The sequence below is a fragment of the Gorilla gorilla genome, chromosome 23 (genome assembly GCF_029281585.2).
Source record: "Gorilla gorilla gorilla isolate KB3781 chromosome 23, NHGRI_mGorGor1-v2.1_pri, whole genome shotgun sequence".
Taxonomy (NCBI): domain Eukaryota; kingdom Metazoa; phylum Chordata; class Mammalia; order Primates; family Hominidae; genus Gorilla; species Gorilla gorilla.
The window spans coordinates 41,860,908-41,870,531 of NC_086018.1; positions in this window are offsets into that span (position 1 = coordinate 41,860,908).

Here is a 9,624-nt window from a genome sequence, read left to right on the forward strand (position 1 = left end):
CCGACGCGCGGCGAAGGCTCCGCGGGTATGACGTCATGGCGCCGCCCGGCACGCGGCCGCGGCGCTGCACGGGCGTGACGTCATGGCGCCGCGGAGCCGCGCTCTCCCCGCCCCGCCCCCGGCCGGGGTCACCCACCCGCTCCCGGGGCTGACAGAGACCCTGGTCCGCGGTCTGCAGCCTGCTCAGTCGTGCGTGCGTTCATTCCGCTCATAGCTTCTGTCACTCAGCAAGTGCTCAACACAGACGCATGAGATACCCTGGCTGGAAGGCCCTGAAAGGTAGTCGTCCATTCAACACGTGCTTAGCGCGGTGCTGATCTGTGCCAGGCACTGGGCCAGGCCCCCGACACGCGTCAGGGTAGAAGCAAGCAGAAGCCTGGCCCTGTTGGAGCTTACATTGGTAAATAACCAAGATAATTTCAGGTAAATGTTAGGTCCTATTAAAAATATGCGTTTTCGCCAGGCGCGGTGGATCACGCCTGTAATCCCAGCACTTTGAGAGGTCGAGCACAGGCGGATCTCCTGAGGTCAAGAGTTCGAGACCAACCTGGGTAAATGGTGAAACCGCATCTCTACAAACATACAAAAAAAAAAAATTAGCAGTGAGCTGTGAGCTTGCACCACTGCACTCCAGTCTGGGCAACAGGACGAGATCTTCTTAAAAAAAAAAAAGTATGGGCCACCTAGTCCAGCCAAAAAAAAAAAAGTGCTTTTTTTTTTTTGCTTTTTTTTTTTGAGATGGAGTCTCGCTGTGTCGCCCAGGCTGGAGTGCAGGGGCGCGATCTCAGCTCACTGCAAGCTCCACCTCCCGGGTTTACGCCATTCTCCTGGCTCAGCCTCCCGAGTAGCTGGGACTACAGGCACATGCCACCATGCCTGGCTAATTTTTTGTATTTTTTTGTTTTGTTTTAGTAGAGACGGGGTTTCACCGTGGTAGCCAGGATGGTCTCAATCTCCTGACCTCGTGATCTGCCCACCTTGGCCTCCCAAAGTGCTGGGATTACAGGTGTGAACCACCTTGCCCAGCCAAAAAGTGCTTCTTGATATCCCACGAGTAGGGGAGGGGAGTGTTGGATTGCAAATTCCAGGACCCCAGATCTATGGAGAAAAATTACAAAAATATACATTTAGTAAGGCACTTCTTGTGCAAACTGTAATTTGAGAGCAACCGAGTTCTAGAGATCTCAGTGCAACCCCTCGCCAGTCATGCACTCAACAGACATATATGAAGCACCTACTAACATGCCTGGGGAAGCACAAAGATGAAAACAATAGAGCCTGCTCTCATTCTCTGCAGCCGAGCATCATCAGCTGTGTAAAGGAAAAGAATGATTCCTACCTCTACGTAGTGTAGCCAGGAGGATGGAAGGAGTTTACACCAACAAGAATCTGGAGCAGAGTGGCTGGACGGGACCTATTCCTACTCTCTCCTTCTTACTGTAGAGTGAGACACGTGCATTCTGACACCAAAGACATACACGTGGGCTGAGAAGCGCAGGCCATGTGTATATAGCAGAGAGGAAACAGCAATTAATCCTGACTTGGGAAGCTTGTAGATGTCTTTCCAAAAAAGAAAGAGGACATTCCGAGCACCCAGCCTTTATTCAGAATAATTAGGCCAATGGCAAAAGGGCATCTAGCCAAAAGCTAGAGGGATTGAGTGAATGAATGAATATCCTGGTGTTTCAGGTGAGGGTTCTCACTGTGGGAGAAGGAAGATGTAAGTGGGGAATGCGAGAAGGCAGGGAAGAACTCTATGGTATTGGATTGGAATTGGAGGTATTGACATGAGTTTATGATATTTTTAAATTCCTATTTCTTATATTTGCTGGAAAAGCCTTTAGGCAATGATATCTCAATAATACTAGGCATACCCACTGCCCAGATCTTTGCTAAATACTTCCCTCACCAAATGAACCTGGGGTTTCTTGGAGAAAAAGCCAACTCCAGGGCAAGGAAAGTACAAGATGAGCCTGAAACGTCTTGTTGAGTCTTGAACTCCTGCAAGTTCAAAAATGTTGGGAATAGGTCAGAAGGACACAGGGTATAGCATGAAAGTATTACCATAGGTCAAATCGGAAACAATTTGAGCGTGTTAGACAAAAATGGGAAAAAACCCACATACCCAACAGTAGAATAGATAAATTGCGATATATTCATACAATGGAATACAGTAATTTTTTTTAAAAAAGGAATGTAACTGAGAAGAATGTCATAGTCAAAATGATGAACAAACTAAGTCAAGCACAAAAAATGGTATGTCATATGATTCTATTTATATACAGTCAAAACCAAGCAAAACTGATCTATAGTGATAGAGGTGAGAATAGTCTTAACCTGGGGCATTGGAAAGAGGGTTGACTGGGAGCAGACTCAAGGTTACCTACCCTCCATAGTGTTGGAAACATCATAGCTTGCTCTTAGTGGCGGTTACATGAAGATATAGACATAGATAAAAGTAAAGACATGGACATAGATGCAGGCCTTGCTTCACGGATACGCAACCAGGGGAGTCACACAGGGTTCTGTGCTCAGAAGGGCCCCACACTTTGGAATTTAATGGTCTGTGGTCACTATCTTGAAATTGTTGCATTTATCTTTGGGTTTGTTTTGTAAGTGAGGTCTGGTCAAAATTAGCTGGGAGTGGTGACACACATCATAATCCCAGCTACTCAGGAGGCTGAGGCAGGAGGATTGCTTGAACCTGGGAGATGGAAGTTGCAGTGGGCTGAGATTGCACCACTGCACTCCAGCCTGGGTGACAGAACAAGACTCCGTCTGAAAAAAAAAAAAAAAAGCCATAATGGACATTAATGAGATAGACTCTAGATTAGATAATATTCTATTTTAAATTTCCTAAATTTGAAAACTGCACTGTGGTTATGTAAAAATCTCCATTTGCCTCAGAGGTACATGTGGAAGTATTTGGGGGTGAAGAATCATGATGTCTGCCACTTACTTTCAAATGGTTTTACAAAAATAAAACCACAATTATAACCCTAATGCAAGCACATGTATGTATACACATTGAGAGCGAGAAAGAAAATGTGGGAAAAGCCACAATTGGTGAATGTAGGTGATGATATATGTTCATTATGTAGTCATTTTCTATTTTGCTATAATGAGTTACCACAAACTCAGTTCTGTAAGTCAGAAATCTGATGCTGGTACCACTAGACCAAAAGGAAGGTGTCAGCAGGGCTGCATTCCTTTCTGGAGGATCCAGGGGAGAACCTATTTCCTTGCTTTCTTTAGCTTCTAGAAGCCACCCACATTCTCTAGCTCATGGTCTCTTTCCATCTTCAAAATGGCAGACACAGTCTTTCTCACATCGTATCACTCTTTTTGTTTACTTGTTTATTTGAGACAAAGTTTCACTCTTGTTGCCCAGGCTGGAGTACAGTGGCACGATCTCGGATCACTGCAACCTCCGCCTCCCAGGTTCAAGCGATTCTCCTGCCTCAGCCTCCTGAGTAGCTGGGATTATAGGCATGCACTACCACACCCAACTAATTTTGTATTTTTATTAGAGACAGGGTCTCTCTATGTTGGTGAAGCTGGTCTTGAACTCCCGACCTCAGTTGATCCACCTGCCTCGAACTCCCGAAGTGCTGGGATTATAGGCATGACCCACCACGCTTGGCCATATCGCTCTTACACTGACTCTTCTTCTGTCTCCGTCCTCCACTTTTAAGGACCCTTGTGATTACATTGTACTCACCCAATAATCCAAGATAATCTCCCTATTTTAAGATCAGCTGATCAGCAACCTTAATTTCATCTACAGCCTTAGTTTGACTTTGACATATAATATAACATATTCACAGGCTCCAAGGACTGGAATGTGGACATCTTTGGAGGACTGTTATTCTGCCTACCGCAATTGCAGTAAACTTTTCTATACGTTTAACTTTTTTTCAGAATAGAAACCTAAAGAAAAACCTTTATTAACAGAAAACCCCTAGGAATTTGCAAAAAGGCTGCTAGAACTAATAAGTGAGTTTAGCAAGGTCATAGGATACAAGGCCAACAAATAAAAACCATCCTATTTATACATACTAGCAACCAACAATTGGGAATTGAAATTTCAAAAATACCATTTTTAATAGCATTGAAAACTATTAAATACTTATAATATATGTAGGAAAATATGCACAAGATTTGTATAGCAAAACCTACAAAACATTAGTGAGAGAAATGTTTTAAAACTTAAAGAAATGGAGAATTATACCCTGTTCATGGATTCAGCATTGTTAAGGTGCCCATTCTGCCCATTCTCACTTTTTTTTGTTTGTTTGTTTGAGACAGAGTCTCACTCTGTTGCCCAGGCTGGAGTGCAGTGGCACGATCTTGGCTCACTGCAACCTCTGCCTCCTGGGTTCAAGCAATTCTCCTGCCTCAGCCTCCTGACTAACTGGGATTACAGGCACGCATCACCATGCCCGGCTCATTTTTTTGTATTGTGTTTACTAGAGATAGGGTTTCACCATGCTGGCCAGGCTAGTCTCAAACTCCTGACCTCGTGATCTGCCTGCCTCAGCCTCCCAAAGTGCTGGGATTACAGGCGTGAGCCACCGTGCCTGGCCTCCTCACATTTATCTATAGAGTCAGTGCAATTCCAGGTAAAATCCCACTGGACTCTGCTGTTGAAATTGACAAGCTGACTCTAAAATTTATATAGAAAAATAGGCCAGGCGCGGTGGCTCACGCCTGTAATCCCAGCACTTTGGGAGGCCAAGGCGGGCAGATCATGAGATCAGGAGATCGAGACCATCCTGGCTAAGACGGTGAAACCCCGTCTCTACTACAAATACAAAAAATTAGCCGGGCATGGTGGCGGGTGCCTGTAGTCCCAGCTACTGGGGAGGCTGAGACAAGAGAATGGCGTGAACCCGGGAGGCGGAGATTGCAGTGAGCCGAGATTGTGCCACTGCACTCCAGCCTGGGCGACAGAGCGAGACTCCATCTCAAAATAAATAAATAAAGAAATAAATAAGAAGAAAAATAAAGAACCTAGAATAGGCAAAATAATTTTTAAAAAGAATAGCAAAGTTTGAGGGCTCACACTACCTGATTTAAAGACTTATTATAAAGCTACTTACCTTAACACTGTAAATCAAAACAATATGTAACTGACATAAGCATAAACATATAAATAAATGGAACAGAATAGAAAGCTCAAAAATATACCCAAACATCTATGACCAATTGTTTTTTGACAAGATATGCTTAAAGAGCAGAAAGCAGTAACTTCTCATGAGCCGAAAATGTCCATCAAGGCCTGAGCCTTTGAATAGAGAAAACCTCACCGCTGCATAGGAAGGGGCTGGATAGCGCTTTGTCCTGAAGAGACTCTTCTTCAGTAAGGTTAATCTAGCAGATCTCCAAATCTCAGCCCTCTGATACCCATTCCCAAGGCTGCTGAGACAGCAGGGAAGGCAGGTCGCTGTCCGCGGTGCTGAACGCACAGCTTCCCCTTTATCCCCCTGCCCTTCCATCCTGGCACGCTGGGTGACCAAAACTCCCGATGCCCCTGATTTTCCTTTGTTATGTTCTGTCTTGGGGCATCTTTTCCTATTTCTATGTGCTATCTTCTTCTTAATAGGAGAAAAGGCATACAAATTTAATGTGCATACACGGGAGCCTTCAGAGTGAGGGCCCAGCTTCCCCATGAGTTACAGAATCTTACATACCATTTTGAGTTTACAGAAAGAACAGGAGCTTAGATTCTAGTAATACAGGTTATGAGAGGGGAAAAGAAGCTTGACTAGCAAAGATGTCCTTGTTATGTGGATGAAGCCTCCCTTGGAGAGGATAGATAGTAAAGGGTGTGACAGTCCCAATCGCTCTTGGGTCTGGGGAAAGAATAGAAAGGTGGGGGAGGGGAAGGGCCTGGCAGCATGCATGAGATTCTCTACAGATGCAAATTTCCCCACTTAAGGCAGCTTTGCAAGGCCACTTCTGTCAAGATGACCAAGTGGCAGCCATTTCAAAATATGTCAAAGAAATATATTTTGATGTAAAATATTTTAATTTCCTTCAATTCCCCACTTTGAAACTTCAAACAAGTTTCACATATCAAAAGCCAAGCCAGGATGGCTGCAGTGGCTCACACCTGTAATCACAGCACTTTGGGAGGCTGAGGTGGGAGGCTCACTTGAGCCCAGGAGTTCGAGACCAGCTTGGGCAACACAGCAAAACCCCATCTTTTTCAAGATAGAAAAAATTGACCAGATGTGGTGGCACACACATGCCCAGCTACTCAGGAGGCTGAGACAGGAGGATTGCTTGAGCCTGGGAGGTCAAAGCTGCAGTGAGCCAAGATCATGCCCCGTGCACTCCAGCCTGGGTGACAGAAAACAAACAAGCAAACAAACAAACAAAAAAACCCAAGCTGATGGCTTTGGAGAAATTTGGGTTAGAGGTTGTTAGATTGAGATAGAGAAAAGGGGAGAAAAGACAAATTGGATAAATAGGTGCAAGTTGAAATGTATCATCCCATATTGTCAGAGGCATTCAAACCAGAGTGACTCCTTTTTGAATAGGGGCTGGGTAAAATAATGCTGAGACCTACTGGGCTGCATTCCCAGGGGTCTAGGCATTCTTAGTCACAGAATGAGATAGTAGGTCAGAACAAGGTACGGGTCACAAAGACCTTGCTGATGAAACAGGACGCAGTAAAGAATCTGGCCCTTGAGGCCGGGCATCGTGGCTCATGCCTGTAATCCTAGCACTTTGGGAGACCAAGGCGGGTGGATCACTTGAGGTCAGGAATTTGAGACCAGCCTGGCCAACATAATGAAACCCCGAGACTCTACTAAAAATACAAAAACTTAGCCGGGTGTTGTGGCACACGCCTGTAATCCCAGCTACATGGGAGGCTGAGGCACCAGAATAGCTTGAACCTGGGAGGCAGAGGTTGTAGTGAGCCAAGAGCATGCCACTGCACTCCAGCCTGGGCAACAGAGTGAGATTCATCTCAGTTTTAAAAAATAAAAAAGGCCGGGCGCAGTGGCTCACACCTGTAATCCCAGCACCTTGGGTGGCCAAGGAGGATGGATTGTCTGAGGTCAGGAGTTTGAGACCAGTCTGACCAACATGGCGAAACCCCATCTCTACTAAAAATACAAAAATTAGCCAGATGTAGTGTGTGCCTGTAATCCCATGATTATATATATATATATATATATATATGATGGGAAGCAGTGGTCGGGCATGCCTCATTATATCCTACCCCCTTTTGGAATCACAGATAGAAAATATTCTTTTTTTAATGTTTCTAGTAGCTTTATTCATAACAGCAAAAACTGGAAACAAAGTATTGATATATTCATTCACTGAGCGAATGGTTAAACAAACTATGGTACATCCATACTATGGAATACTATTCAGCAGTAAAAAAGGAATGAACGATTGATAAATGCAACAACCTGGATGAATCTCCAGAGAATCATGCTGAATGTAAAAAGATAAGCCCCAAAGATTACATACTATATTATTCCATTTATATAGTATTCTTGAAATAACAAAATTACAAAAATGGAGAATAGACAAGTGTTCGTTACGGGTTAAGGAGAGGGTGGGAGCAGAAGGGAAATGAGTGTGCCTATGAAAGGAAAACATGAGGGACCCTTCCATGTGAAGTGATCTATCAATGCCAGTATCTTGGTTGTGATACTGGACTATAGTTTTTTTTAAATGTTTTATTTCCATAGGTAACTGGGGAACATCTGGTGTTTGGTTACATGAGTAAGTTCTTTAGTGGTGATTTGTGAGATTTTGGTGCACCCATCACCTGAGCAGTATACACTGCACCCAATTTGTAGTCTTTTATCCCTCACCCCCTGAGAACCCTTTCCCCCTGAGTCCCCAAAGTCCATTGTGTCATTCTTATGCCTTTGCATCCTCATAGCTTAGCTCTCATTTATGAGTGAGAACATATAATATTTGGTTTTCCATTTCTGAGTTACTTCACTTAGAATATAGCCTCCAATCGGCGGAGCTTTCAGTGAGCCAAGATTGCGCCACTGCCCTCCAGCCTGGGTGACAGAGCGAGACTCTGTCTCAAAAAAAAAAAAAAGAATATAGCCTCCAATCTTACCCAGATTGCTGCAAGTACTGCAAATACCGTCAATTCATTTCTTTTTTATGGCTGATGGCTGAGTAGCATTCCATCATATATATACACCACAGTTTCTTTATCCACTCATTGATTGATGGACATTTGGGTTGGTTCCACATTTTTGCAATTGAGAACTGTGCTGCTATAAACATGCATGTGAAGTATCTTTTTCATATAATGACTTTTTTCCTCTGGGTAGACACCCAGTAGCGGGATTGCTAGATGAAATGGTAGTTCTACTTTTAGTTCTTTAAGGACTCTCCACACTGTTTTCCATAGTGGTTGTACTAGTTTACATTCCCACCAGCTGTGTAGAAGGGTTCCTTGTTCACCACATCCATGCCAACATCTGTTATTTTTTGATTTTTTGATTATGGCCATTCTTGCAGGAGTAAGGTGCTATTGCATTGTTGTTTCGATTTGCATTTCCCTGATCATTAGTGATGATGAACATTTTTTCATATGTTTGTTGGCCATTTGTATATCTTCTTTTGAGATTTGTCTATTCACGTCCTTAGCCCACTTTTTGATGAGATTGTTTTTTTCTTGCTAATTTGTTTGCATTCATTGTAGATTCTGGATACTATTCTTTGTCAGATGAGTAGATTGGGAAGATTTTCTCCCACTCTGTGGGTTGTCTGTTTACTCTGCTCACTGTTGCTTTTGCCATGCAAAAAGCTCTTTAATTTAAGTCCAAGCTATTTATCTTTGTTTTTATCGTTTATTCGCTTTTAGGTTCTTGGTCATGAAACCCTTGCCTAAGCCAATGTCTAGAAGGGTCTGTCTGATGTTATCTTCTAGAATTTTTATAGTTTCAGGTCTTAGATTTAAGTCTTTGATCGATCTTGAGTTGATTTTTGTATAAGGTGAGAGATCCAGTTTCATTCTCCTACATGTGTCTTGCCAATTATCCCAGCACCACTGTTGAATAGGGTATCCTTTCCCCACCTTACGTTTTTGTTTGCTTTGTCAAAGATCGGTTGGCTGTAAGTATTTGGGTTTATTTCTGGTCTATTGTCTATTTTTATACCAGTACCATGCTGTTTTGGTGACTATGGCCTTATAGTATAGTTCGAAATCATGTAATCTGATGCCTCCAGATTTGTTCTTTTTGCTTAGTCTTGATTTGACTATGTGGGCTCTTTTTTGTTTCCATATGAATTTTAGAATTGTTTTTTCTAGTTCTGTGAAGAATTATGCAGTATTTTGATGGGAATTGCATTGCATTTGTAGACTGTTTTTGGCAGTATGGTCATTTTCACAACATTGAGTCTACCCTTCCGCAAACATGGGATGCATTTCCATTTGCATGTGTGGTCTATGATTTCTTTCAGCATTGTTTTGTAGTTTTCCTTGTAGAGGTCTTCCACCTCCTTGGTTAGGTATATTCCTAAGTTGTTTTTGTTTTTTTTTGCTTTGTTTTGTTTTATTTTGCAGCTATTGTAAAAGGGGTTGAATTCTTGATTTGATTCTCAGCTTGGTCGCTGTTGGTGTATAGAAGA